Raw genomic sequence first — 6,000 nt, forward strand, 5'->3', positions numbered from 1 at the left:
TCCCTCTTTTTCATATTCTTTTCCTATGGTTTATCGCAGGATACTGAGTAGAGTTTCCTGGTCTCCACAGTAGGACTGTGTTGTTTAGGATGACATTCCTGAGGACTTTGTGTCTTGCTTTCTCAACAGATTGTACCCTCCTCAGCTGTGTCTAGGATGCTGCGTCCATACGTTCACCAGTTTGTTCAGAAGCTGGTCACGGGCGGCCGCTGGAGCCCATAGAGAAGTCTGACAGTCCCATGGCTCATCAGAACACTCCACATTTTCAATACAGGATCCCACACAGCTCGGAGAACAATGAGAGGGCTGGTGCCTTATGGATGGTGCCAGTAAATAATTTCTCTGAGATAAGGACTGATACAGAATGGATTGAGTCAGACGACCTGAAATCTACTGGGCCACACCTAATGGAAGTTCTCGGCTTAATTCTCACTTATGATCTTTCGAATACTGCCGGCTTTGTTATTTGTGTTTCTCCTGGTTCGCAAAATTGTTGTTTCTTCCACAACTGGCCTCTGATAAAATGATGACGTGTAGTTTCATATGAGATCAGTGCCGGTAACTGTGTAACTCTAAATGTTGGGAGAAGCAACAAGAGAGAGTATTTTCCTGGACCATAGTGGTCATGAATTGCCACCCAACCCGTGGTTGAATTTATGACCGTACCGGAGCCCTGCCGACTGGAAACTGGCCCCTGCCGTCTATCTCTACAAGGATTAAGTCAGGAGCTGCTGCAGCTGCTGACTTTCAACACCCGCTGAGAGGAGTTTAGGGTGGAGATCAGGAATGAAGCAGTCTGTGCACTGGGGAAACTGGCAGAACAGGCCGTCAGAGAGTTAGAACTTTCAGAAGACTTTTTTTTAATTTATTTTCAATCGGAAGATTGCTTCTCTACAATGTTCTGTTGGTTTCTGCCATACAACAACGTGCATCAGCCGTAGGTATACATGTGTCCCCTCCCTATTGAACCTCCCTCTCACCCACCCCCCATCCCACCCCTTTAGGTTGGTTGTCACAGAGCGCTGGGTTGAGCTCCCTGTGTTACACAGCAACTACCCACTAGCTTTCCATTTTGCACGTGGTAATGTATATGTTTGGGGGCTTACCTGGGGGCTCAGATGGTAAAGAATCTGCCTGCAATGCAAGAGACCCAGGTTTGATCCCTGGGTCTGGAAGATCCCCTGGAGAAGAGAATGGCAATCCACTCCAGTCTCTTGCCTGGAGAATCCCATGAACAAAGGAGCCTGGAGGGCTACAGTCCACAGGGTCACAAAGAGTTGGATATGACTGAAGTGACTTAGCACACACAGCATATATGTTTCAATGCTATTCTATCAATTTGTCCCACCCTCTCCTTCCTCCACTGTGTCCACAAGTCAGGAGAAGATCTTATGAGCCCCGATTCTTTCATCTTTGCATATAGACAAACACTGACATCACTAATGGTGGCACCTGCTTTGGCTGTTGAGGAGAAAACTACAGTTAAAAGTCAAAATGAAGTAGCTGCGGTGCAGACATCCGAGGAAATAGCTAGGTGACGCAGAGTGTGATCTCAGACAAGTGCTTGCATTGCCAAAAACGAGTTTTCTGAGTTGCATCAGACTAGGATGCCACATCCATTTGCAGAACAATATCTGCTGGCAGCTAGTAACTGCAACTTTACTTTTTAAAGGTCTCATCTTGTAGGTAGAACACTTTAAGACAATGAAATTGCTTTGGCCCCTTTAATTTTGCCTCAGGTGGTTCCTCAGAAGCTGTGTGATTAGCAAACTGCTTGAAGCTGCCCTTTGGAACTCAGGGAAGGTTGTGGAGGCTGGAGTCTGCCTACAAGAAACAAGGGACAGAAATAACGCCCAGGAGCCCCATATGGCCCTGAGGCAGGATCTAGGTAAGCTCCAGGCTGGGCATTTAGAATTTGACTCCTGTTTACATATCCTGAGGAAGGAGGCAGGTGGGCTCTAGGCTAGACATTTACAACCAGCCTCCTGTTGGCACTTCTAGATAGAAATGACAAGAAGATCGTAAGTAGCTGGACTTTGTTTCCTGTGGACTCTTAAGATAACAATTACAGCAGGGCTAAACTCTATTTGATTAAAAGATCAAGAGGTCACATATTTCCCACCCTTGGGACTGGGGAGACGTTGCACATGCCCAGAAAGCCTCCTTGGACGTCAAAAAGAAGGGGGCACCATCCTGTAATAGGTGATGCCAAGGACCCCCTCACAGGGCTCTGGACTAAAATCCATCTTGGAAAGAAGTTGTACATGTGTTTTGGGAGGATGCTAGGGCAGGGCAGATATGGAAAAAGAAACCAGACAGTTGGCCAAAGGTGAACAAATCTGGAAGAAGTGCCCTGTGTGAATGACTTAACTGCCCTTTTATGGGGCTCCTCCTCCTCAAGGGAAGGCCCACATCTCTTCTCTCCAGGTGTGTAATTCTGCCTCCATTTGGTCTGAACTGAACAAGCAGTTTCTCTGTGCCTCTGGCTTGTTGGGCTGTGTCTCTAATATACTTTGTACACTTTTTCTTTCTTTGTGTGTGTGTGTGTGTGTGTTTACAGCTTTTGACTCCTTGAGAAACGAATTTATCAATGGGGACGAGAGCCACAGGAACCTTGTCTCTAACCTGTGGCCCCTGGTGGACCAGCGGCTAGGATTCCTGGTTTTCCCCCAGAAATTGGACCGCGAATTCCTGGGCAGAGAACTAAGCCACCACTCACGCCTGACTCTATCCGAGAACATCTGATGCTGAGACCCAGGATTTCAAGGTAAACTGCAGGTCTCCGCAGACTGCTGGCTGGAGACCTCTGAGTTTCTCTCTCTCCCATGAGCACTTGCTTGCTCTCACTCTCTGCTTTGTTCTCCTTCCAAGATCCGCAGGGCTAAAAGTCCGCTCAGTGAAGGAGCCCAAGTCATGTTCTTCTCTCTCCTCTCTCCGTCTTTCACTGGCTCTGCAGGAACTACAACTCCCAGCATGCCCTGTGCCCATCCTCTTCAACACTGAGAGCAATGCAAGGGGGATCATAGTTTGGCAGCTGCCACTGCCTCCAACAAATTGCTCCCTGCTACACACTGCACTTTCATTTCCCAGGAGTAGAAAAATTACAGCCCCCAGCCCCCGCAGTCAGGCTTCCATGTCGTTCTCCCCAAGCAACCCACCAGCAGGCAAATTCTTCTTGTCCTGTGATCTTCTTTACTTGAGAAGTAAAGAATTTACTTGATTTTACTAATTTACCAATTAGAATTTACAAATTTACTTGAGAAGCAAGGTTTCTTTTTCACCTAAGCCTTATGTCCCCTTCAGTTTTACCTTAGACACCAAACAAATGGGGTGATAGACCTGGGGCTATTTCTGCTGTTTTCTCTCCCACTGTGCCCCGTGTGCACAAATCCGCTGTGAGACTGCTCTCAGCACTTGGCCCTCAGGTCCTGAGCCCTGTGGCCTTCTCCCTTGTAGCCACCTCCAGTTCCGCCAGCAGCTCTCCGCCACTCCAGGCTGCGACAGCGCGTGCACCGCAAGGGGCACAGCCTACTGAGCTGACCTCACCGCTACAGCAGACGCTCCTCAAGGGGCACCCTGGTGAAACTGGCACTGGTTCAAATGTTCCCTCGACACCCCACTCCACCCCCGCACCTGGGAACCCCTCATGGGAGGGACTGGGTCAACTACAGACTTCTGGTCAGTGAGCAATGGGTGAGTAGAGGACTCTCAGAATTCCAGCACACACAGGATTCGAAGGAAATTCAGAGGGCAGTCTGGGTCTCCCTCACGCCGGGGTCCAGCCCCGGTGGATCCAGGGTAATTCGAAGGTGAGAAGGAGTCGGCGTCCTAGGAAAAATACATATTTAATTACAGATATATAGAGAGATTAGAAACAGATAGTCTAGTAGGAAATATTAGTGGAGAAAAAGAGGCTGAATAACTTGGTAATTCAGCCAGAAAAACAGGGAGCAAGAAAGAAACGACATGGGGGAATCAGTCTTTCCAGAAACTGCTCCCCTTTCTTTATTTTTCAGGTTTGTTTATATACCTTTTGTTACACATAGGGATGAATAGAGAGTCATGCGGGGGTCAGCAGTCCTGACCTTTATCAAAATCAGGTGCTTTACATAAAAAAATTTCTTAGGGGTTTTACATCATCTTCTGGCCATGAGGCCTGCTGACATTTAAGACCCTTTCTTTCTGATAACCAAAAAACTTATATTTTCCAAGGGTGTTTTTTTCTTAAACCAGGCACCACCCTCCAAATAAAGTTGCAATCCTATAGGGTGAGGGTGTAGTGAGTTACAATCAAGAAAGGAATTTATTTAACCCAAGGTTAACATGATCAATCTTAAAGGTTAATACTTATTTCTCCTATATGCTAGTTATATTTATTATAAAGGCAGGGAATATGGAGATTTAGCAGCAAACATCAGCCCAACAAATGAAAATCCTTTCACCAATGTTCCCCTTAAGATCTATTTAGTCTTAAGATAGTGATAAAGTTACATTTTTACATAGCAAGGACACAGTGATTTATAACAAAGTACAGTGATCTATAACAAGAGAGAAAATTCATTAACTCAAAAAGCTAGTATGGCTAACCTTAAAAACTACTGTATTTCCTTTTCTATATTCCAAATACATTGATTAATATATTCCCAGGTACCTAAGGATATGGAGGCCTGGCGGCAATCATTGACTCAACAATGAGAAAAGCTCTATGCTAATTAAGACTCTCAAAATACTCCAAACTCTCTGTGCTGTTTATGATTAAGAGGTAGTAAACCATCATGTATGGAGTATGGATAATCCCATCACACAAGCTAGTCTGTCAGCAGAGAGGTTTTACCTGAGACATCCTTGTCCCACCGAGGGCAGGGAATTAGCAGCACTTACTGGCACAACAAATGAAAAACGCCTCACCAATATAATTCCTAACCAACCCACTATACTAATAATTTCTAACTTCCCGAAAGAATTTGCCTTTAGTAAGTCTAAAACATCTCATCCATCTCATAGTTGGGAAGCTGTAAACAATCACATGCGGCTGGACGAACCTATACAGGCGGGCTAGAGAACCTTCAGAGAAGTTCATAAGTCGAAACACTCTTGTCACGCCCAGGAATTTTTATTAACTTGGAGCTGCGCGTTTACTCCTTCTCCGAGAGAAATGGTTATGGGGGAGAGCCCCCTGTAAAGTCAGAGGTGTAGGTGAGAGCATAAAACAGACTCTGGTTTGGGGGTAGATGCTCGGGAACAGGGGGTTTCCTGAGGCTTGATCACGCCTTTGCGTATGCCAAGCCTCCTTCCTCATGACCTTTGCCATGGGCGCGGAGTTCCTCTCGCTGGCTCCCGGCACCCTCAGGGGCTCCCAAGTCCTGTTTCTGGGAGGCTGGGCTTCATTTCTAGGAGTGCTGTTCTTGGTTGCCAGTTGTTCAACCTGGGACATTGTCCTTTTTAAGCCAGATGGGCCAAGAAAGGGGAAACTTAGATTTGCTTTAATGATCACTGGTCTTTATTTAAGTTGAGGGATGGAAAATGACCTAAAAAATTAGGTCTCTGGATTATAATATTATACTATCTTATAATATTATATATAGTACCTTACAATTAAATCTTTATTGCCACAGATGGGAAAATAAACTGAGATTAAATGTCCTATTCATTCTAACTGATCCCCTTCTAGTTTTTCCCAGCTCTCAGAGGGGAACCAAGCTTCCCCAAACCTGCAAGTTCCCTTACTGCTTCAGATTCTTTGGATTAAAAGAAGACTCCCTTCTTTCCAGAGAAACAGTCTTTGCTGGTACAACATTTTATCAGCCACTTTCCCCCTGTTACCAGGGCCAATTTGAGAACTCTCTGGTCTAAAATTTACCTATGAAACTATGGCTACAGAAAAGAAAGAAGATATTTTATTCTAACATTGTGTGGCCACAATATTCTCTGGACTCTAGAGAAAATTTGTTAAGATTAAAAACTCTGTTGAAGAAAAAATACTGGTTCTTTTCGCATGTG

Source organism: Capra hircus, chromosome 18, assembly GCF_001704415.2.
Source record: "Capra hircus breed San Clemente chromosome 18, ASM170441v1, whole genome shotgun sequence".
Lineage (NCBI taxonomy): Eukaryota > Metazoa > Chordata > Mammalia > Artiodactyla > Bovidae > Capra > Capra hircus.